General features: G+C 40.9%; 1 protein-coding gene across 3 annotated transcripts in view; it reads right to left on the bottom strand.

Moving 5' to 3' along the window:
- GABRA5 (gamma-aminobutyric acid type A receptor subunit alpha5) overlaps positions 1-24232 on the bottom strand; it is a 93435-nt gene that overhangs the window by 29574 nt on the left and 39629 nt on the right. The window lies entirely within an intron of this gene.

The raw sequence follows: 24232 nt of genomic DNA, 5'->3' as shown, positions 1-24232 counted from the left end.
AAGAGTAATCTAAAACACTTCCCTTGACCAGGCTGGAAATATATTTTTTTCTGAAATAATTTATAAGCTCAAAAATATAATTGTGGAATAAATGCACAGTTCATATTTTGGCCCCTGAATATTCATTGGAAGGATTGATGCTGAAGCTGAAGCTCCAATACTTTGGTCACCTGATGAGAAGAGCCAACTCATTGGAAAAGACTCTGATGCTGGGAAAGATTGAGTGCATGAGGAGGATGGGGTGGCAAAGGATGAGATGGTTGGATGGCATCATCGACTCAACGGATATGAGTTTGAGCAAACTTCAAGAAATAGTGAGACAGGGAAGTCTAGCGTGCTGCAGTCCATGGGGTTGCAAAGAGTCGGACCCACTGAGTGACTGAACAACAGCAACCAGCTGTAACCAGAAGCTGGCTATGATTATCAGGTACAGGGCTGCTACCATGAAACTTCAGAGTAAGTGAAACAGCAACTTTCTTACTGTTTTTAATCCAAGTCCGGTCTTCCAGATAATAATACCATCCACTACCACTGTCACTGATGACTAAAACAGCACTGGTCATACGAGCTGCTGGTCTGTGCCAGGCACTGTGTTAAATGCTTCACCTATATTAACACATCTAATTAGAACAGCGCGATTTACTGCTGTTTTCATCCCAGTTTCAAGGTGAGAAAGTCAGACACAGATATTAAGGGATCCAGACAAGAATGCACAGACCTAACGACAAGTCCTCCCACATGCTCTGTGACCTGAGGCTGGCTGTATTTGCAGAGCTGTCCCCGAACCCCCCTCCCACACCATCCCTCCAGGTCATCCCAGTGCACCGGCCCCAAGCATCCTGCACCCTGCATCGAACCTAGACTGTTGATTCATTTCTTATATGATATTATACATGTTTCAATGCCATTCTCCCAAATCATCCCACCCTTGTCCTCTCTCACAGAGTCCAAAAGACTGTTCTACACCTCTGTGTCTCTTTTGCTGTCTCACATAGAGGGTTATCGTTACCATCTTTCTAAATTCCATATATATGCGTTAGTATACTGTATTGGTGTTTTTCTTTCTGGCTTACTTCACTCTGTATAATCGGCTCCAGTTTCATCCACCTCATTAGAACTGATTCTAATGTATTCTTTTTGATGGCTGAGTAATACTCCGTTGTGTATATGTACCACAGCTTTCTTATCCATTCGTCTGCTGATGGACATCTAGGTTGCTTCCATGTCCTGGCTATTATAAACAGTGCTGCAATGAACACTGGGGTACACGTGTCTCTTTCAATTCTGGTTTCCTCGGTGTGTATGCCCAGCAGTGGGATTGCTGGGTCATAAGGCAGTTCTATTTCCAGTTTTTGAAGGAATCTCCACACTCTTCTCCATAGTGGCTGCATTCTCACCAACAGTGTAAGAGGGTTCCTTTTCTCCACACCCTCTCCAGCATTTATTGCTTGTAGACTTTTGGATAGCAGCCATTCTGACTGGTGTGAAATGAAACCTCATTGTGGTCTTGATTTGTATTTCTCTGATAATGAGTGATGTTGAGCATCTTTTCATGTGTTTGTTAGCCATCCGTATGTCTTCTTTAGAGAAATGTCTGTTTAGTTCTTTGGCCCACTTTTTGATTGGGTTGTTTATTTTTCTGGAATTGAGCTGCTGGAGTTGCTTGTATATTTTTGAGATTAGTTGTTTGTAGGTTGCTTCATTTTCTATTATTTTCTCCCATTCCAAAGGCTGTCTTTTCACCTTGCTTATAGTTTCCTTTGTTGTGCAGAAGCTTTTAATTTTAATTAGGTCCCATTTGTTTATTTTTGCTTTTATTTACAGTATTCTGGGAGGTGGGTCATAGAGGATCCTGCTATGATTTATGTCAGAGAGTGATTTGCCTATGTTCTCCTCTAGGAATTTTATAGTTTAGATCTTTAATCCATTTTGAGTTTATTTTTGTGTATGGTGTTAGAAAAGTGATCTGTGGTGCTTTTATTTCTTTATAGAGCTGCTAATTAGGTAGTAAATCTAAATTTCTTTAGGAGTTAATCTTCTGTTTCTCAATGTTTAATTCTATTATTTAAAATGAAAAATAATCATATAAAGTGAAATCAAGTTGCACAATTTTCAACTTTAAAATGGATGTTACAATTCTATTTTGTTATATTAAGTCTGGATCTTGCCTATGTGCCTGGGATGAGAATCAAAATATACGATCATTTTTGTCTTTACTGTTTCCTTCTTTCAAGAGATTAACCTTTTGCTCTTTAATTGGGCACATAATTCATGTTTGACAATTCCAGATGGAGTGGTCAATGCATGTATTCTCTGAATGGAGCTAAAACATGTGTCAGTGGAAGGAAGGTGTGTGTCCATCACAGAGAAGAAATTTTCCGGTGGTCTGGGGGACCACTCTCCCCAAAATGGGGTCAGTTCTAAAGATGGGAGTGCACGTGGATGAGAATATACTAAAAGTTTCACATTCAGGCAGGGAGATGATAGTTGAAATTATATGCCACCTATGTTCATAGAAAAATATGGAGAAGGCACATAAATTATAAGTATGAAAGTTACAAATACATATCATTTCACTTATAATTTCACCTCATACATTTTGTCCAGATTTTTTCACAGATACATACGTTCTTATTTCATTGTTCTTGGTTTCTAAAATTCAGTCTTTTGGTTACCCAACATTAGAGTAGAGGTATTCCCCAAATCATTAAAATCTCTACACAATCCTGACTTCTAAAGGTGCAATATTTAATCGTAGCATGCAGATATGTAAGCATGCGTAGGATATGGATATATCTGTACATGTGTGGACATCTTCAAGCATAAACTATATAAAACAGATTATCATTAGAGACTACGAAATAAGTAAGGTAAAGGAATATTTATTTAGTATAACTAAGAAAACAGGACTTAAAAACCACGGCCTGAGGAAGACACTCAGCCAACATAAAAGAAAATAGTGTTACTCTGTTCGGTTGTTAGTAAACTTTAGCCATTTGTTAAAAGCTATAGTGGGACAGGAAAACTTAAGTATGTCAAATATGTTCTAGAGAATAAAATCACAATGACCCAGTAAATCTAGAATTTTCTTGAGAAATAAATTTACAGTAGGGAAATAGAAAGCATATACAAAGCTACAGTGCCATGTGCAAAGCAATAACTGAAAATAAGCACATGAAGGAATGGTGATATGGAAGCACAGAGAATGCTAATGATTCGGAGAGTCTGTCTCACATGCAGCCTCCACTCCAACAGCTGATGGCCCTGGTGTAAGGAAGATGCTGGGCTCAGCCCGTGGGAATGCTGCGGGGCAGTGAGAGGGGTGCTTCAGGTGGAATCGACTGGCCTAGCTCTGCTGCAGGGCACACAGACCCCAACCAGCAGACCCAGTGCTGCAGACGTCAAGTTGCCCCCACCCAGCTCAACAACTACTGGCTGCACTCCCACCACAGAGTAATACAGAGAGGGTCCTTCCGTGGCGGAATCTCCTCTTGAGACACAGGCATGGCTGGAGCTCACACAACTGGGCTTCTGTCCCTTGGAAGACACCCCTTGGCCCACTGGGTCTGGAGGCTGCCCTGGAGCCAGATCTGTTGGCCGGGTTCTTGACAATGTGGTGAGTCATGGTTAACTCCTCTGCCCCTTGCTTGGAGCTGGTTCTCTGCTTCAGTATCCATGGCCACAGGGGGCACCTACATTCCTGCTGTCTGCCCTTATTTGTCAGAGAAGACCCCCGCAGGGAGACTTGGCCTCCCACCTTTGTCACTCTGCCCACTCCTGAATTTTTCTCCATTTCTTCACATACTCCTTTTTCTTGGCTAACACTGTGTGTCCATAAGCGAGGTAAGGAGCCATCCCTTCTGTAACTGTGGGCTTAGCATCGCATGTCTTGCTTTATCCTGGCCGTTTGGCCCTGAGATCTAGGCCAAGGCTACTGCACTGACATTTTACAATGGCAAGGAATGTATGCCAAGGAGTCTGCTTTTAGCATACAGTAGGAGAGAGGCTGGGTAGAGACAGGTAGAAAGAATTTAAGTGGACCTAAAAAGAAAACTCTTTTGAAGAAAAAACATAAAACATAGTAAAACATTAAAAAAAGTAAAAGCATAAAAAAGATTCTACAATTACCATCTTGATGAATGCTATCATTCAGCTCAGTTCAGTTCAGTCCAGTCACTCACTTGTGTCCAACTCTCTGCGACCCCATGAATTGCAGCACGCCAGGACTCCCTGTCCATCACCAACTCCCGGAGTTCACTCAGACTCACGTCCATCAAGTCTGTGATGCCATCCAGCCATCTCATCCTCTGTCGTCCTCTTCTCCTACTGCCCCCAATCCCTCCCAGCATCAGAGTCTTTCCCAATGAGTCAACTCTTCGTATGAGGTGCCCAAAGTACTGGAGTTTCAGCTTTGGCATCATTCCTCCAAAGAAATTCCAGGGCTGATCTCCTTCAGAATGGACTGGTTGGATCTCCTTGCAGTCCAAGGGACTCTCAAGAGTCTTCTCCAACACCACAGTTCAAAAGCATCAATTTCTTGGCACTCAGCTTTCTTCACAGTCCAACTCTCACATCCATACATGACCACTGGAAAAGCCATAGCCTTGACTAGATGGACCTTAGTCAGCAAAGCAATGTCTCTGCTTTTGAATATACTATCTAGGTTGGTCATAGCTTTTCTTCCAAGGAGCAAGCGTCTTTTAATTTCATGGCTGCAGTCACCATCTGCAGTGATTTTGGAGCCCCCAAAAATAAACTCTGACACTGTTTCCACTGTTTCCCATCTATTTCCCATGAAGTGATGGGACTGGATGCCGTGATCTTCATTTTCTGAATGTTGAGTTTTAAGCCAACTTTTTCACTCTCTACTTTCACTTTCATCAAGAGGCTCTTTAGTTCTTCTTCACTTTCTGCCATAAGGGTGGTGTTATCTGCATATCTGAGGTGATTGAGATTTCTCCTGGCAATCTTGATTACAGCTTGTGTTTCTTCCAGCCCAGTGTTTCTCATGATGTACTCTGCATAGAAGTTAAATAAGCAGGGTGACAGTATACAGCCTTGACGTACTCCTTTTCCTATTTGGAACCAGTCTGTTGTTCCATATCCAGTTCTAACTGTTGCTTCCTGACCTGCATATAGGTTTCTCAAGAGGCAGGTCAGGTGGTCTGTATTCCCATCTCTTTCAGAATTTTCTGCAGTTTATTGTGATCCACACAGTCAAAGGCTTTGGCATAGTCAATAAAGCAGAAAGAGATGTTTTTTTGGACTCTTTTGCCTTTTTGATGATCCAGCAGATGTTGACAATTTGATATCTGGTTCCTCTGCCTTTTCTAAAACCAGCTTGAACATCTGGATGTTCACAGTTCACGTATTGCTGAAGCCTGGCTTGGAGAATTTTGAACATTACTTTACTAGTGTCTGAGATGAGTGCAATTGTGCAGTTGTTTGAGCGTTCTTTGGCATTGCCTTTCTTTGGGATTGGAATGAAAACTGACCTTTTCCAGTCCTGTGGCCACTGCTGAGTTTTCCAAATTTGCTGGCATATTGAGTGCAGCACTTTCACAGCATCATCTTTGAGGATTTGAATAGCTCACGTGGAATTCCATCACCTCCACTAGCTTTGTTCATAGTGATGCTTTCTAAGGCCCACTTGACTTCACATTCCAGGATGTCTGGCTCTAGATGAGTAATCACACCATCGTGATTATCTTGGTCATGAAGATTTTTTTTTTGTACATTAGTGCCTCATAGATTGTTTCCCCAATTTAATAGACTTCCTTAGAATTAGAATTCCAAACATCAAAAAAATATACTTCATTTATGGTAGCATCTCTCCTCTAAGGAATCAATGTATTATTCAGATAAATTTCCCAATAGCAAATGTTTCAACCTTCAACCTTAGTAAGAGAACATTTAAAGTTTTGATGCCTTTGAACATATTTTTTAAAGGCTTTTATATTATTCAAACAATGTCTATAGATAAGAGAGACCCTTCCATTCACAGGATCCTTAAAATGTAGTGTCCCTTAACGTACGATCAACCTCCTTCACACAAAATTTAGATCAAAGCACTCCATGGAATATAGACTGTCATAGCAAAGGAGCCAGCCAGGGCACCTCATAGAAACACTTTTCTCAAAAGGCTAATGAATGTGTTTATGGAAAAACTTCAGTGAATTACTGGTAGATCCAAGGATACGGTTTTCTTCCCCAAAGGTTATATTTCTGTTTTACTTCCAATTTCTAAAGACAGTCAAGCATTAACTTATTGGAACATAAGGTCCATTTTTAATATCTTAATTTTAGAGCCGGGAAAAGGGCATTTTGTGACTTAAGCTGTTTGCTTCAACTTGGATGTAAACTCCCTAGAGAGCCCTTTGTTTGCGCAGGGGCAGTCCACAGTGCAGCATGCTTTAAGATGTTAAAACAGCCAAACTCTAGAGTAGCTTTGCCATTAAGGAACTGTGAGACCTTTGTAAACTGCCTAACCTCTCTGATCCAGCTTATCCAAATGGAAAAGAAAATAGTAACAGCTGCTTTATTCTCTGGGGAAAAAAAAGAAAAGTTAATAGGTGTGAATAGAGATTTCTACCCAATATGCTCTTCAGAGCCAAGCCTTCATTTACATGAAAATACTATATGGATACAATAGGTGTAATGGCAGGCAGAATAATGGTCCTCCAAAAATGTCCATGTGCTAATCTCGCAAACCTCATGACTTGTAAACATGTTACCTTAAATAGCAGAAGGGCTTTGAGAATGTGATTAAGTGAAGGCCTCTGGGAGATGGGAGATTATCTTGGATTATCCAGATGGGCCCAGCAGAATCACACAGGCAGGAGTGTCAGTCAGAAGCCATGCGGTGGGAGATTGGTTCAAGCCAGCAGAGGAGAAGGGTGCGTGCTCACCTCCTCCCGTGAGAGCACTGAAATCACCACTAACCACTGAACACTCATCGATAGGGGGTGCTGGAACCCACCGAAAGAGATACCCTGTGTCCAAAGACAAAGCTGCAACAAGAGAGTAGGAGGTGCGTAACCATAACAAAGTCCAATTCCATAACCGCTGGGTGGGCGGCCCACAGACTGGAGGACAATCACACCACAGAGGTTCTCCCCCTGTTGTGAAGGTACTGAGCCTCAGGTCTGACTCCCAGCTTGGGGATCTGGCAAAAGGATTAGGAATCCCCAGGGAATCTGACTTTAAAGGCCAGCAGGATTTGCCTGCAGATTTCCACAGGGCTGGGGGAAACAGATTCCCCTCTTGGAGGACACACACAAAACCTTGTGTGTACCAGGACCCAGGGGATAGGAGCAGTGAGCCCACAGGAGATGGAACCAAACCTGCCTGCTAGTGCTGGAGCATCCCTTGCAGAGGCACGGTTGGCAGAGCCCCCCTAAGGGACAAGGGCACTGGCAGCAGCAGGTCCAGATGTACCTGTAGGCATGAGCCCTCGTGGAAGTTGTTGCCATTGCCCCTACAGTAAAGCCTGTTGAGTCCAGTGCTGAGTTGCCTCAGATCAATTCAAACCCATCCATCAGCAAACAACTAAAATAAATTTTACTAAGCAAAGTCCTGCCCCCCAGAACTAGAACCAGTGCTATCCATGGTCAGTCTGTCCCATCAAGAGCTTCATTCACCAGAGGGCAGACTGCAGAATCAAGGCCAAATTACTAGAACCTCCAGAATGAAAACCACAATCACAGAAAGTTAATCAAAATGACAAGGCAGAGGATTATGGCCCAGATGAAGGAACAAGAGAACACTTCAACTAAATGAACTAAATGAAGCAGAGGTAGGCAACTTTCCAGAAAAAGAATTGAGAATAAGAATAGTGCAAATAATCCAGGATCTCAGAAAAAGAATGGAGGCAAAGATCGAAAAGATGCAAGAAATGTTTACCAAAGACCTGGAAGAACTAAGGAATAAACAGAGATGAAAAATACAATATAATACCTGAAATGAAAAACTCACAAGAAGGAATCAATAGCAGAATAACTGAGGCAGAAGAATGGATAGGTGACCGGGAAGACAGAGTGGTGGAAATCACTGCCACAGAAGAGAATGAACAAAAAAGAATGAAAAGAAATGAAGACAGCCTAACAGGCCTCTGGAAGAATATGAAATAAACCAACATTTGCATTACAGGGGGTCCCAGAAGGAGAAGAGAAAAAGGACATGATAAAATATTTGATGAGATAATAGCTGAAACCTTGTTTAAAATGGAAAAAGCAACAGCCAGCCAGGTCCAGGAAGTGCAGAATCCCAGGCAGGATAAACCCAGGGGGGACATGCTGAGACACACAATAACCAAACTGACAAAAATTAAAGACAAAGATAAAAATATTAAAAAACTACAGAGGAAGGAATATTCCCAAATTCATTCCCACCAAAAACAAAGACACCTAATACATTATAGGCCAATATCACTGATGAACATAGATGCAAAAATTGTCAATAAAATACTAGCAATACAAATCTAACAATACATTAAAAGAACATAAAGGGAACATACCTCAACACACAAAGGCCATACAAACCTACAGCTAACATCATACTCACTGGTGAAAAGCTGAAAGCATTCCCTCTAAGATTAGGAACAAGACATGGAAGTCCATTCTCGCCACTTTTATTCAACATAGTTTTGGAAGTCCTAGCACCGGAATCAGAGACGAAAAAGAAGTAAAGGGAATCCAAATTGGAAAAGAAGTTAAACTGTCATTGTCTGCAGATGATATGATACTATACAAGCTTCCCAGGTGGCGCCATGGGTAAAGAACCCACCCGCCAATGCAGAAAACATAATGAGACATGGGTTCAATCCCTGCATTGGCAGGAGGAAATGGCAACCCACTCCAGTATTCTTGCCTAGAGAATCCTATGGACAGAGGAGCCTGGCAGGCTATAGTCCATGGGGTCTCAAAGACATGACAGGAGCAACATAGCACACATGATACCATACACAGGAGATCCTAAAGATGCTCTGAGAAAACTACCAGAGCTCATCAATGCATATGGTAAATTGCAAGTTACAGAATTAACACACAGAAATCTGTTGCATTTCTATACACTAACTAGAAAAGACCAGAAAGAGAAATTCAAGAAACAATTACATTTACCATCACATAGGAAAGAATAAAATAGTAGGAATAAACCTACCTAAGGAGACAAAAGACCTGTCCTCTGAAAACTGTAAGAAATTGAGGAAGACTCAAACAGATGGAAAGATATACTGTGTACTTGGAATGGAAGAATCAATATTGTCAAAATGACTATACTACCCTAAGCAATCTACATATTCAATGCAATCCTTATCAAATTACCAATGGCAATTTTTTTCAACAGAATTAGAAAAAAAATAAATTGTATGGAGAGACAATAGACCTGAGTATCCAAAGCAATTTTGAAAAAGAAAAACAGAAGTCACAGAATGGCTCTCTGACTTCAGATTATACCATAAAGATACAGTTATCCAAACAGTATAGTACTGGTGCAGAAATAGAAATATACATCAAGGGAACAGGGTAGAAAGCCCAGAAATAAAGCCATGCATTATGGTCAATTAATCTCTGAAAAGGAGGCAAGACTACACAATGTTGGAATGACTGTCTCTTCATCAAATGGTGCTGTGAAAACTGAACAGCTGTCTGTAAAAAACAAAATCATATCCTTCTCTAAAGTAAGCTCAAAATGTTTAAAGACCGAAAAGACCTAAATGTGAAACCAGACACTCTAAAACTCCTAGAGGAAAACACAGGAAGAAATCACAGCAATATCTTTTTAAATGTCTCCCATAATAACAGAAATTAAAACAAACATAAATGGGACCGACTTAACCTCAAAAGCTCTTGCACAACAAAGAAAACAACAACCAAAACAAAAAGACAACCACAGACAGAGTAAAAAGATTTGCAGATAATGTGACTGACAAGGGATTAGTCTCCAAAATCTACAAACAGCTCATGAAGCAAACCAATCAAAAAATGGTCAGAAGATCTAAAAAGATCTTCTCCAAAGAAGACATACAGATGGCCAAGAGGCACATGAAAAAGTATTCAACATTACTAACAATTAGAGAAATGCAAATCAAATCTACAATGAGATATCAACTCATACCAGTCAAAAGGGCTATCATCAAAAAATCCACAGCCAATAAATGCTGGAGAGGGTGTGGAGAGAAGGGAACCCTCCTACACTGTTAGTGGGAATGGAAGCTGGTACAGACACTATGGAGAACATGGAAGTTCTTTAAAAAACTAAAAGTAGAGCTATCATATGACCCTGAAGTCTCACTCTTGGGCATATATCCAGAGGAAAAACACTGGTCTGAAAGGATACATGCACCACAGTATTTATTGCAGAACTGTTTACAATAGCCAAGACCTGAAAGGGACCTAAACGTCCATCATCAGAGGAACGGATAAAGCAGACATGACATATATATACAATGTAATATTACTTAATATTACTCAGTCATCAGAAAAGAATGAAATAATGTCATTTGCAGCAACATGGATGGACGCAGAGATTGCATAGTCGGTGAAATAAGACAAAGCAGAAACATCCTATGACACCCCTTTTATGTGGAATCTAAAAAGACATGATAGAAATTAACTTATTTATAAAACAGACTCACAGATTTAGAGAACGCACTTATGGTTGTCAGGGGGAAAGGTTGGGGGGAAGGGAAAGTTGGGGAGTTTGGATGCTCAGGTACACTCTGCTGCATTTAAAATGGATAATCAACAAGGACCTACTTACTGTACAGCAGAGTGTACTTACTGCACTCTGTTCAATGTTATGTGGCATCCTGGAAGGGTGAGGAATTTGGGGGAGAATGGACACATTTATATGGATGGTTGAATCCCTTTGGTGTTCATCTGAAACTGTAACAACATCATTAATCCATTACACTCCAATACAAAATAAAAAGATTTTTTTTTTTTAAAGAAGAAAACAGTAGCAGAAGGGAAAGTCAGAGTGATTCAAAACATAAGACAACGTCATCATTGCTGGTTCAAAGATAAAGGGAAACACGATGAGGAATGTAAGTGACCTGAAGGAGCTAAGAGAAGAATCCAGCTGACAGCAAGAGCACATCCTCAGCACTGCGACCACAAGAAGCTGAATTCTACCAACAACCTCACACTGCTGATCCTGTTCGTGATGCCCACTGTCTTGCTGTTTACACTGTTCACTGAAGGCAGGTAGACAAGGCGCCATCTAAGAGGCTGGAGGGAAACTCGAGGAGCCATAGGAACTGCAGAGGCATTTATTCTCACCTGGCTGGCGCAGCAGCCACAGCAGTAGACACGCTGTAGTCGCTCTTCTCGTGACTGATGCCACAGACACGGCGTGTTGCAGCAGTAATGCCGCTGTTTTCTAGGTGGAGCTCACATGTGCCGACCGCACAAAGTAGCTCGTGAGCAAGCGAGTACCTCGTGACGTGCATGCGTGGTGCTACAAATGGTCTCACTGTCACCTAGTCATCATTTACAAAATGTGGTGTGAGAAAGCTGAACACGGCATCCTGGCCAATTTGCTCTCTCCCCACAAACCCAAGTGAGCCTGGGAACAGATCCTCCCCCACAGTCTCTGGCTAACAGGCCAGATCATCAAGCATCTTGATTTCAGCTCTGGGAGACCCAAAACAGAGGAACTAGATGTCTGACCTACAGAACCATGAGACAGTAAAGTTGTGCTGTTTGAGGCCACTAAGCACATGGTCATTTGTTATTATATTACAGCAAAAGAAAAGTATTGTACCAGATAACCAATCCGAACTTTCCTTCTACTCCAAGACTCATCAGAATCCAGGCCTACTCAACTAAGCCCAGCTAGTTTCCCTCTGCTCACAAACACTGGCTTTTGATTTCTGCTAGGTCAGGCTCAGCTCTGTACATAGAACTTTTATTTTTTGAAGTAGAAAAAAAAAAATAAACCAGTAGATGATGACTGTATAGTATGAACTCAGAGAATGTGTGGTGTGTGCAGATCTGTGTTGTCCAGATCCCTCTCAAGGAAGGCCTTCTGCCCCACTGCAGGGGTACAGTCAGCGGACAGCCCCCGCTGTCAGCTCTTGGAGGACCCCCTTGAGCTGCAGGGAGCCAACTTCCTCAAGGCCATACTCTTCCCAAGGAAGTCTGTGTCTGTGACTAAGCAGGGGAGTGGACAGAGAGAGGCTCGACCATTTGGGCTTAACGTGGGCCACTCTGAATGTTCATGAGGCTGGCTGACTCCCTATCAGGCCCACGTTGCAGTTTGACTTCTTCTTGTGCCCAAACCTGCTCCTCGTTTTCTTCAAAGGTTAATTCCCAATAAACAACTCGAAACTTGCTCCCCTTCAAAAGCAGTGATGAATGACAAAAGCAGGATTTAATGGGACTGCCGTCAGGAACCCTAGGGATGCAGGTGGTTTCTTGAAGCTGGAAGAGGCAAGGAAAGGCTTCTCCCCTAGAGAATCCAGAAGGAACGCAGTCTTGCTGCCTGCAACTTGATTTCAGCCTCATAAGACCTTTTTTAGCCTCTTTTTGGACTTTTGATCCAAAGAACTGTAAGATAAATTGTGTTTTAGCCAATAAATTTGTGATAATTTGTTACAACATCAATAGGAAAATAATACAAAATCTGCTACCTGGAAGTGGGATGCTACTGTAACAAATACCTAAAAAATGTGGAAACGATTTGGAACCGGACAACAGGAAGGAGCTGTAAGAATTCTGAGCGTCATCACAGAAAACACCTAGGCTACACTGAACAGACTAGTACTTGAAATGTGAATGTTGATGATTGTGTAATGAGAACTGATAGTGAGAAGCAAGGTAGCTAAGACCTACATTAATAAACACACAGTTTCCTAGCAATATGGACATTAAAGGCTAATGATGAGGGCTTAGAAAGAAATTAGGAAACTGGAACCTGGAGGACAGGAAACTCTCGCTGTACAGTGACAGAAGGCTTATGTGGGAAGCAGAACTTATAAAAAGTCATAGCAAGCTAAACAATGCCCCTTAAAGATATCAGGTCCTAATTCTGGGAAGTTGCAAACATTACCTTATATGGGAAAAGAGTCTTTGCAGATGTGATTAAGGTAAGGGTCTTGAGATGGGGAGCCTGACAAGATGGGCACTAAATGCATCATAAAGACATTTATAAGGGAAAGGCAAAGGAGACCACACGTAGACAAAAGAAATGTGATGGGATGAAAGCATAGCTATTTGAAGATGCTGTGCTGCTGGCTTTGAAGATGCAGGAAGGTGTCCTGAGCCAAGGAATGCAGGTATGCAGCTCTGGAGACTGGAAAAGGCAAGTAAACAGACTCTGGCCTAGAGCATCTGGGGCCCTGCTAAAACCTTGATTTTGTTCCAGTGCCACAGATTTCAGACTCATGGTCTCCAGAAATCTAACAGAATAAATGCGTGTTGTTTTAAGTCATCAAGTGTGTGGTAAAATTTTTTATAGTAGCTATAAGAAACTGATACAATAATGAAATTAGGCCCTTATATGAGGAGAGGGCAGGCAAAGTGTTAAAGTTGTGGCCTCTTCCTATCGCTTATAGCAAAATGCGAGAAGAAATAGATTAAGGTAAGAACTGTCAATGAAAAAGGGACCAGGACTTGATTTGGGAAAACTGTCAGTTTATCCAGGTTACAAAAGACGCTATACTTGGGTGATTCATTGTAAGGAAAACAAATGCTTAAGAGGAAGCCAAGGGTGCGGCTGGACAACCTTCTGCTACTGCTTCAGACTCTCTGAGGAAATTAGGTGTGTGATTCATGGGTTGTCTCAGCCATGTTACCAAAAGCCAGGAATAAGGAATGAATTATTCATGAAAGACATATGGAGGAGGTCTAGTGGTGTAAATTCTTGAGACATATGCAGGAGACCTACGTGATTCTTCAAAACACACTGTCAGTTTAGACTGAAAAGGACAGACAGAAGCCAAAATGAAAGAAGGCTGTCAGAACCCCAACATTCTACATGCAGGAAATAGGTAGGAAAAAACCTACTCAACTGGAAACATGCCCTATCCTTCATGAAAAAGGAAGGATGACACCACGGACAGAGCTTTAGTCACCGGTGATTAGGCCCAGGCCTTGAAATCTACTGCTGTTTGCCTAACTGGATTTAGAAACTTGGGTGGAACACTGCTTCCTTTTGTCCTATTAGTTTCTTTGCTTTCAAATGGCAATATCTTTAACTGTTATCCTATGCTTGTCCCACCATTGTATTCTGTCGGTAATACTTGCGGGCTGAAGCTGAAGCTCCAATACTTTGTCCACCTGATGCGGTAGAGTCAACTCATTGGAAAAGACCCTGATGCTCGGAAAGGTTGAAGGCAGGAGAAGGGGGTGACAGAGCATGAGATGGTTAGATATTAGATAGCATCACCGACTCAGTGGACATGAACCTGAGCAAACTCCGGGAGATAAGGAAAGACAGGGGAGCCTGGCGTGCTGCAGCCTATGGGGTCACAAAGAATCAGACATGATTTAGCAACTGAGGACAATGAACAACAACATATTTGTTTCCTGAGCTCCACAAATTCACAGATAAGAAGAACTGTGCCTCGCGGAAGATTATATAGCTGATTTAGATGATTCAGACTTGGAACTTTGGAGCTGATAAGATTTAGTTGACATTATGGACTTTAATTCGCTTCTGTAATAATTTAAGACTTTGGGGGATACTGGAAGGAGATTAATATTTTTTCCATGTGTGACAGACATGAATTTGGGTGCAGAACATAGACTGAGGTAGGCAAAACAATGATTTTGCCAAAGATGTCCATGTCCTAATCCTTCCTCTTCCTACTTATGAACATAAAACCTACCATGGCAAAAGGGACTTTTCAGATGAGATTAAATTAAGGATTTGGGGGTGGGGAGATTACCCTGATTATCTGGGTGGGCCCATGTAGGCACATAGGCTACTTATAAGGAGACAGGAGTGTTTGGGTTGGAGGGGGAGACGTGATGCTGGAAGCGCTGATGGTGGAAGGAGTGATGAAGGACCATGAGTCAAGGGATGCAGGCAGCCTCCAGAAGTGGGGGAAGGTAAGGAAATAACTTTCCTCTAGCGAATCTGGAAGAGACACAAACCTCCCAATGTGAGACATGTTTCAGACTTCTGGTCTCCAAAACAGTGAGATAATAAATTTGTACAGTTTTAAGCCACTAAGTTTGTGGTAATTTCTTACAACAGCAACAGGAAACTAACAGATTAGTTTTAATAAAATAAAATAATAATAATATTACTAATCCAATAACCAGTTGTCAAATAATCTTCACAAAGTTGAAAAAGAAATTTGATTTTGTCAACTTATAAATAGTTCACAAAGTGTTCAGTTCAGTTCAGTCACTCAGTCATGTCTGACTCTGTGACCCCATGGACTGCAACACACCAGGCTTCCCTGTCCATCACCAACTCCCAGAGCTTGCTCAAACTCATGTCCATCAAGTCGGTGATGCCATTGGACCATCTCACCCTCTGTTGACCCCTTTCTCCTCCTACCATCAATCTTACCCAGCCATCAGGGTCTTTTCCAATAAGTCATTTCTTTGCATCATGTGGTCCAAGTATCAGAGTTTCAGCTTCAGCATCAGTCATTCCAATGACTATTCAGGACTGATTTCCTTTAGGATGGACTGGTTTGATCTCCTTGCATCCAAGGGACTCTCAAGAGTCTTCTCCAGCACCACAATTCAAAAGCATCAACTGTTCGTCAGTCAGCTTTCTTTACGGCCCAACTCTCACATTCAGACATGACTACTGAAAAAACCATAGCTTTGACTAGAAGGACCTTTGTTGCAAAGTAATGTCTCTGCTTTTTAATATGCTATCTAGGTTGGTCATAGCTGTTCTTCCAGGAAGCAAGCATCTTTTAATTTCATGGCTGCAGTCATCATCTGCAGTGATTTTGGAACAGAAGAAAATAAATCTCGCACTGTTTCCCCATCTATTTGTCCTGAGTGATGAGATTGGATGCCATGATCTTAGTTTTCTAAATGTTGAGTTTTAAGCCAGCTTTTTCACTCTCTTCTTTGACTTTCATCAAGAGGCTCTTCAGTTCCTCTTCGCTTTCTGCCATAAAGGTGGTGTCATCTGCCTATCTGAGGTTATTGATATTTCTCCTGGCAATCTTGATTCCAGCTTGTGCTTCATCCAGCCCAGAATTTCGCATGATATACTCTGCATATAAGTTAAGTAAGCCGAGTGACAATATACAGCCTTGACATACTCCTTTCCCAGTTTGGAACCAGTCCCTTCTCCATGTCAGGTTCTAACTGTGTTTCTTGACTTGCATACAGATTTCTCTGGAGGCAAGTAAGGTAGTCTAGAATTCCCATCCCTTTAAGAATTTTCCACAGTTTGTTGTGAACCACATAGTCAAAGGCTTTAGTGTAGTCAAAGAAGCAGAAGGAGATGTTTTTCTGGAATTCTCTTGCTTTTTTATGACCCAACAGATGTTGGCAATTTGATCTCTAGTTCCTCTGCCTTTTCTAAATCCAGCTTGAACATCCACAAGTTCTTGGTCTATGCTCTTTTGAAGCCTAGCTTGGAGAATTTTGAGAATTACTTTGCTAGCGTGTGAGATGAGTGTAATTGTGTGGTAGTTTGAACATTCTTTAGGTTTGGAATGAAAACTGACCTTTTCCAGTCCTGTGGCCACTGCTGAGTTTTCCAAATTTGCTGGCATATTGAGTGTAGTACTTTCACAGCATCATCTTTCAGGATCTGAAATACCTCAGGTGGAATTTCATCACTTCCACTAGCTTTGTTCATAGCGATGTTTCCTAAGGCCCGCTTGACTTCACGCTCCAGGATATCTGGCTCTAGGTGAGTGGTCACACCACTGTGGTTATCTGGGTCATGAATATCTATTTTGTATAGTTCTTCTGTATATTCTTGCCACCGCTACTTAATATCTTCTGCTTCTGTTAAGTCCATACCGTTTCTGTCCTTTATTGAGCCCATCTTTGCATGAAATGTTCCCTTGGCACAAAGTGTTCACTACCATGAAAATCACAGCCTGGCTAATGAAATGGACTGGACGCCTCATGCAAAGTACCCTGGCTTGATCAGTGACTAAGCTCCAGGCTGCACCTCCACCATTTTTACCCCTTCCCTCCTCCTACTCCTTGGCAGCCACAAGTCTGGTCTCCAAATCACTAAGTGTATTTTGTTCATTAGATATAATTTGTGCCATATTTTAGATTTCACACTTAAGTGGTGTTGTATGTATCTGTCTTTCTCTGACTTACTTCACTCGGTATGACAATCTCTAGGTCCATCCATGTTCCTGCAAATAATATTATTTAATTCTTTTTTACAGCTGAGTAATATGCCTCCACTGGTCACTCAGCCTATCACGAGGCTGCAGTGACTCTCAGGCAATATATGGGATTTATTTGAAGACTCTTGAAATTCAGTACTCACACAGTACTTACTGATTGGCATTATGGGGAAGAGGTGAGGCTTAATTTGCCTGTGATAGGTTTCCAAGTGAGCTTTTGGAAGGGACATACATGTGTGTGTTAAGTCGCTTCATTTCTGTCCAACTCTGCGACCCCATGGACTTTAGCCCACCAGGCTCCTCAGTCCATAAGATACTCCAGGCAAAAATACTGGAGTGGGTTGCCATGCCCTCCTCCAGGGGATCTTCCCAACCCAGGGATCAAATCCCCATCTCTGTACTAGCAGGCGGACTCTTTACCACTAGTGCCAACTGAGAAGCCCCTTGGAAGGAACACAGAAATGCTTAATGTACACAACTTTCTATTGACTGTGGCTGCACCCATCTGAAGCACTGCTGGGTCTGGAGGTGGCGGAGGTCTGGCACTGCCAACTGGCTTTACTGCATGCAGCACCATCATTGTTCCATAGCCTCCCTGCGCTGCTCTGGTTATTCCTGTCTCGGTGGGGCTGTGCAGGGCCCCTTCAACACTCCGGAGACTCTTCCGTGCTCTGCACCTGAGTCTCGTCCTCAGACAGAAAGCTGCAGATTCATATCTGCATGAGGGACACATTTTGTGCTGGGCAGAGACGGGGGAGGTCTCTGAAAGAAGCCTACCTCTGAGGATGATATGCTTCTTTTCCTTATATTTGACTTACCTCTAGATTGGCAAATAACAGAGGTTTACTCAGGTATTACAAACAGTTCATCTTTTTATTAGTATAATATATGCTTATTTACATGTCCACACATTATGTATTTATTAAGTCACTGGTGCTAGGTACAGATAGCCCTACTTCTCCTTCAGAAACTTCCTCATGAACCCTGCTCAAAGTCAAAATCTTATTTATTGGAGCTTTCTCCCTTATACTCCTATGCTTAGAAGAACTGCAAGCTTCTTCAGTAAATAAAAGAATACATGAATGCATTTCTCTTCTGGTAAACAATCACTGTTCTGTGTGTCGTGATAAATAGTGATATACCATTTTCACTATCTGTCACATAGGCATTGCTGGTTTTCCTGAAAACTAACTATGATTCATAATAATGTTTTGAGGAAAACACACTCTGAGGCTCATATATATATAACAGAAACTCAGTTCTATAAAAACAGAACTTTTAAAATCTAAACACTGACACATTGGGAGCAAGGTATGTTGGAACCCAAAGGTCACTGCCAGGTGCAGCCGTCCCCACCCTGTCCTTTTACTAACTAATCTGTGAAAACTGGCCCCTTCGGTGACCGTTGTAGACCTACTGAAATTGTGTTTGATCCAAATCAGAAGTGCAAGCCTAGTTTTATTCAGAGTCTGGCCATGCTGCCTGTCCTGGTTAGTTGCCCTCTTGAGGAATCTTGGCCTTAGCACTTACCCTGGCCTAACCAAATCTAAAGAAGGGGTTTGGTCTGTGATAAAGATGAGAAGAGATACCAAGTTTAGCAGATACAGTCCAGGAAGGGGTGGGGAGCGGTCAGTGAACAAAGGGTACAATGGCTTGTTTAAAGGTAATAGAATTTAAATTTAGTGAAGGACAGCCTTGTAGAAAGCAAAACTCAGGGCATTATCTGAAAGTTCCAATAATACTATACTAAAATGATCCGTGTTTTTTTTTTCTACAACTGTAATATTCCACACTTCAAAAACACCTGTTATTGAAATAACATAGTGAAACTCTTCCTTTTAGCAATGAAATCAAATTCTACAACTTACTTCCAGTTTGAGTTACACATTTCATGTCATCCTAAAGCTAACTGATTCATTTTGTACTCTTCAATGTAATAGGAATGTACAAGGGACCAACCATCAAAATTATTCTGCTAAAAATCCTCTCTGAACTTGCACTGTTATTAGGACTATCATTCCCCTTCAGCTGTTGGAAGGAAGATGCCAGAAATTCTTCTATCTTTTGGGAAAACTAGTAGATAAGTGACAATTTTACAAACAGTCATACTGCTTAGCAAAAAGGGATATAAGCTTTATTGATCTATTTTGATTAACACAGCTCTTTCTTTTTCAATGCTTGTGTTTCTCAGGAGGACACTATGACTGATGTGAGAATGGAAAATTTTGGTTAATTTTGTATGTGTATCCACACACCCAGCAATAAACCATCTTAATAAATCAAATGTAGGAAAATAAACACAAGCCTGAGCAATAAAAAGAATGCTGCAAAAAAGAAACAGCACAAGTATACAAAGACATTCCTTTCTCAAAGTGAAATTCAAGTACATCTCTAATCATGCGGCATAATGCAATCAACAGTGTCATGGGGGAGAGAGTAGATAGTAAAATGGAACAGACCCAACTCCAAAGCTCAGCTCAGCTCAGTCTCCATGTACCATTTCCCTATAAAGGGGATTATATTGATATAAAGCTTATCGTATAGTGTTAAGTCCCAACATACCAAATACCAATACAGATGTGTTGTACAAAGCCTGACACACAGTAAATGCTCTGAAAATTCTGGAGAAGTAAAGGTAACATCAGTAGAAGTGAGGGACTAGGGAACAAACACAGTGAACAAGCTGCAAAAATGGTCAGGATCTACTTTTTATGGAACTCTGGCATTTATAAAATAAAAAATAGCCAGAGAATATTTTGTAAAGAAAAAACACAAAGCCTGAAAACCAGTAAGCAAGTTCTGTAGCATTTTAATTTACCTTGGTACCAGCCCCCACTCTCCACCTTTGCAGTGGTCTTGAAAATAGGAACTCATATTCCTGGTGCAGGTTGCTGGTAACAGGAATGATATGGACCTTATTCTCACAGAATGTTAGTTGCTTGTTTTGATCTGTCTTGTGGGTCCTGAAGGACTGGCTCAAAGGCTTGCATTTGTTTCAACTGACTCAGAGATGTCTTCCTAGGGTATTTGGGTTGAAAACATCTGCAGGTAAATGTATTCAGCATGGTAAAAGGGCAATGGACATAGATGGGGCAAGCAAGAAACAGACTGAAAGCCTAGGAAGGAGATACTTGAGGAAAGAGGGGGTGAAAAGTGCCCACATATTCCAGAGAATCCAGAAGGCTATATGCATGCTCAGGACTGAATATACGCTCAGAAGAGACCCAAGAAGACCCTAAGTTCTCATCTCCAGCTGACCCTCAGGCTCTGAACATGCAGGAAATGAAAACTAAGGCAAAGTTTTAAAAGGCTAAGTGTTAAAAAGCACTCCAACATACACATGAGGCGATCCACAAAGACTGAGTTTTTCTGTTTTTTTGCTCCAGGTTATTAAGGAATCTCTATCAAACCACTTGCTGGCCATTAATCTAATGAGTTACCACACATGACAAAGAATACAGACTTTAAAAAGTTGTTGAGAAAACTCACTAAACAATACCACAGAAAGCAAAACAGGAAACTCTATTGATGGAGCAGGATCTGATTTTCTGAGTCACTATATTAAGATAATCAAAACATCCAATTTCAACAAAAAATTAAGAGGCATAAAAACAGATCCCACAAAAATTGATATCCCATTCACAAGGGAAAGAAGAAATGAACAGATGCAGTCCCTGAGGAAGCAAAGATACTGTATTTACCAAAAATCCCTTTAAATCAATTGCCTTAAATGTCAAGGAGCTAAAGAAAATAATGGACAGAGAAATTAAGCAAACCTAGGGAACAACACCTCAACAAAGAGAAAATATCAATATATAGAGAGAAGATATAATAAGAATCAAACAGAAATTCTTCAGGTCAAAAAATATCAATAATTGAAAGGAAAAATTCACAAGAGGGTTTCAATAGCAGATCTGAGATGGAAGAATCAGCAAATTCGAAGATAAGTCAAGTAAAATTATCCAGTTCAAGAAAAGAGAGAAAAAGATGGAATGAAAATGATAAAGCCCAAGAGACCTCTGAGAAACCATCAAAAATATCAAAATGGGGACTTCCCTGCTGGTCTCTGCACTCCCAGTGCAGGAGGTCTGGGTGCAATCCCTGGTCTGAGAATTAAACCCCACACACCACAACTAAGAGTCCCCACGCTGCAGCTAAGGTCCTGCATACCACAGTGGAGATCAAAGATCCCACTAACACGACCAAGACCTGGCACTCAAACAAATAAACTGATTACATTTTTAAAAAGAATACCAAAGGGTACACAATAAGAGTCCCAGAACAAGTGCAAAATGAGAAAGGGGCAGAAAGAGTGTCTGAAGAAATAATGGCCAAAAATGTCTTCATTTAATCAGAAATATCAACATCAAAGTAAAAAAAAACTCCATGTAGGATAAACTTAAAGAGATCCACACTAAGACACCTTATAATCTAACTGCTGAAAGCCAAAGGTGAAGAGAGAATTTTGAAAGCAGCAAAGTCGAAGTAACTCATCTTGCTCCGGATATGCTAAATAAGGTTAAAAATTGATTTCCATCAGAAACTATGGAAGTCAGAGGCAGTGAAGGGGCATGTTCAAAGTGCTGTAAGAAACTAAGTATCCTTCAAAACTGAAGGAGATATTAAGATATCCCAGACAAACAAAAGTTGAGGGCATTCATTGTTGATAGATCTGTTCTATTATAAACACTAAAGGTAGTCCTTCAAGTGACAACAAATGCACTAGGAGAAACTGTGAGTCACGTGAAGAAATGAGGGACACCAGTGCTAATGCAGACACAGGTAAACAAAACATAAAAGCCAGGATTATTTTTATTTTTGCTTCATAGACCTCCCTGTTTTATGATTTTAAAGGCAATGCATAAAATGGTAATTATAGATCCATGTTACTGGGTACTCTCTATTTAAAGATGCAACTTGTGATGGTAACAACATAAGAGGAGGACAGAACTATAGGATCAAACTTGTATATACTGTTGAAACTACGTCAGTATCAATTTGAACTCGATTGTGATAGATGTAGAAGCTAATGGAAATCCCCAGAGTAACCTTTAAGAAAATCACTCAAAAATAAACAGCAAGAGAAGTGAGACAGAACTGAAATAGTGCATTATAGAAACATAACTAAATACCAAAGGAAGCAATAATGGAAGAGCTGAGGAACTAAACAAAAATTAGGGCATAAAGAAAGCAAATAAACTTAATCGCTTCTTTAAAGACCCTATCTCCAAATACAGTCACATGCTGAGGTACTGAGGATTTAGGATTTCAACATATGAATTTGGAAGGACACAGTTCAGCCTGTGACAACATCCCTTACTATATTACTTTGAGTCCTTGTCAGTAATTATATTAAATCTAAATGGAAACAAACACTTCAATTAAAAGCAAGAGATGAGTAGAATCAATAAAGAAATATGAACTAACTATATACTGTCCACAAGGGATTCACTTTAGTTCCCAAAATGTTAACACTAGTTAAAAGTGAATGGATGGGGGCGGGGGGAACCAGCCAAAAGAGAGCTCAACATAAAAATTTTTACAAGAGACAAAGAAGGACCCTATATAATGACAAAAAACACTCAATCAGTTTAGAATATATAGAAATTATAAGCAAAAATGAATCTCAAAAATATATAAGGCACAAATTGACAAAATTCAGAAAAATAGACAGTTTTACAATAATACTTGGAGATCTCAATATCCCACTTTCAGTAATGTTAGAAAAACCAGAGAGAATGACGACAGAACTAGGTTTAAACTATACTATAACCCTAGTAGACCTACCAGATGTACACGGAGAACTTCATCCATAATAGCCATCTTTTCAAAGGCACACAGACCACACCAACAGCCACAAAACAAGCCTCAAAAAATTCCAAACTACTGAAATCATACAGAGCCTTTCCCCTGACAGCAATGGAATGAAACGAGGAATCAGTAACCGAAGAAAAATGGAAAATTTCTCAAACATGTGAAAATTAAATAATACAGTCCTAAATGACAAATGGATCAAAGAACAAATCACAAGAGAAATGAGATAAAACTTTGAGATGAATGGAAGCAAAAACACAGCATTTGCAAACTTATGGGACGCATTAAAAAGAGTGCTCAGAGTGAAATTCAGATCTGCAAATAGTCTGCATTTAAAAAAAAGAAAGATTTCAAATCAATAACCCGATTTTACATATTAAAGAACTAGAAAAAGAAGACCTAACTAGACCCAAAGCTAACTGAAGAAAGGAATAATAAAAACTGGCTAAGTGAAACAGAAAATACAAAAGTCTCAGCTTTTCTCACAGAGAAGCCAAAGGGTGCTCTGAGCAGTTGACTCAGGCCCACAGCACCAGTCTTCCCCACCACAGATGCTGTAGTTTTCCATGCCTGAATCTCTTCTTCCAGAATTCTAAATGCTGTGAATAATGGACATTAGAGCAGGATTTATCATGTTATCTAACATATTTTAACAATCCAGAATCTTTCAGATGATGACCACATCCTTCTTTGGGGAGCTGACAGAAAGGGTGGTGCTGGAGCACGTGGGTAAGGAGAGACACGTGCTAAACCAGGAGATGCTCGACAGCTGAGTGCCATCTGAGTGGTGGCTGCAGCCTCCTTAAAGCGAGGATTGGGTTAGATTTTCTGTTGGCCTCACTGAACAGTGAGGATTTCTTTGTCCAGACTTAAAAAGAGACTCAGTGATTTTCTTCCTAGATTGTTCATGGAAAGAGACTCTGGAGACCCTTCTTCCTGGGGACTTTGTTTTTCACTTAGGACACAAAGAAGAATCTAAGGCCTTTACCTGATGCAGGAAAGCTTATTAACAAAAAGGAAAGAAAGAGCAGGTCACAGAGTCCAACACAATTGAGTGACTAAGCACACACAGAGAAAGAACAGGGAAAACACCTCAAGAGTGAACTGCGCCAGGCCAAGGGG

Source organism: Ovis aries, chromosome 18, assembly GCF_016772045.2.
Source record: "Ovis aries strain OAR_USU_Benz2616 breed Rambouillet chromosome 18, ARS-UI_Ramb_v3.0, whole genome shotgun sequence".
NCBI lineage: Eukaryota > Metazoa > Chordata > Mammalia > Artiodactyla > Bovidae > Ovis > Ovis aries.
The sequence above is the reverse complement of the archived record's forward strand: the minus strand, read 5'-3'. Positions and strand labels throughout refer to the sequence as shown.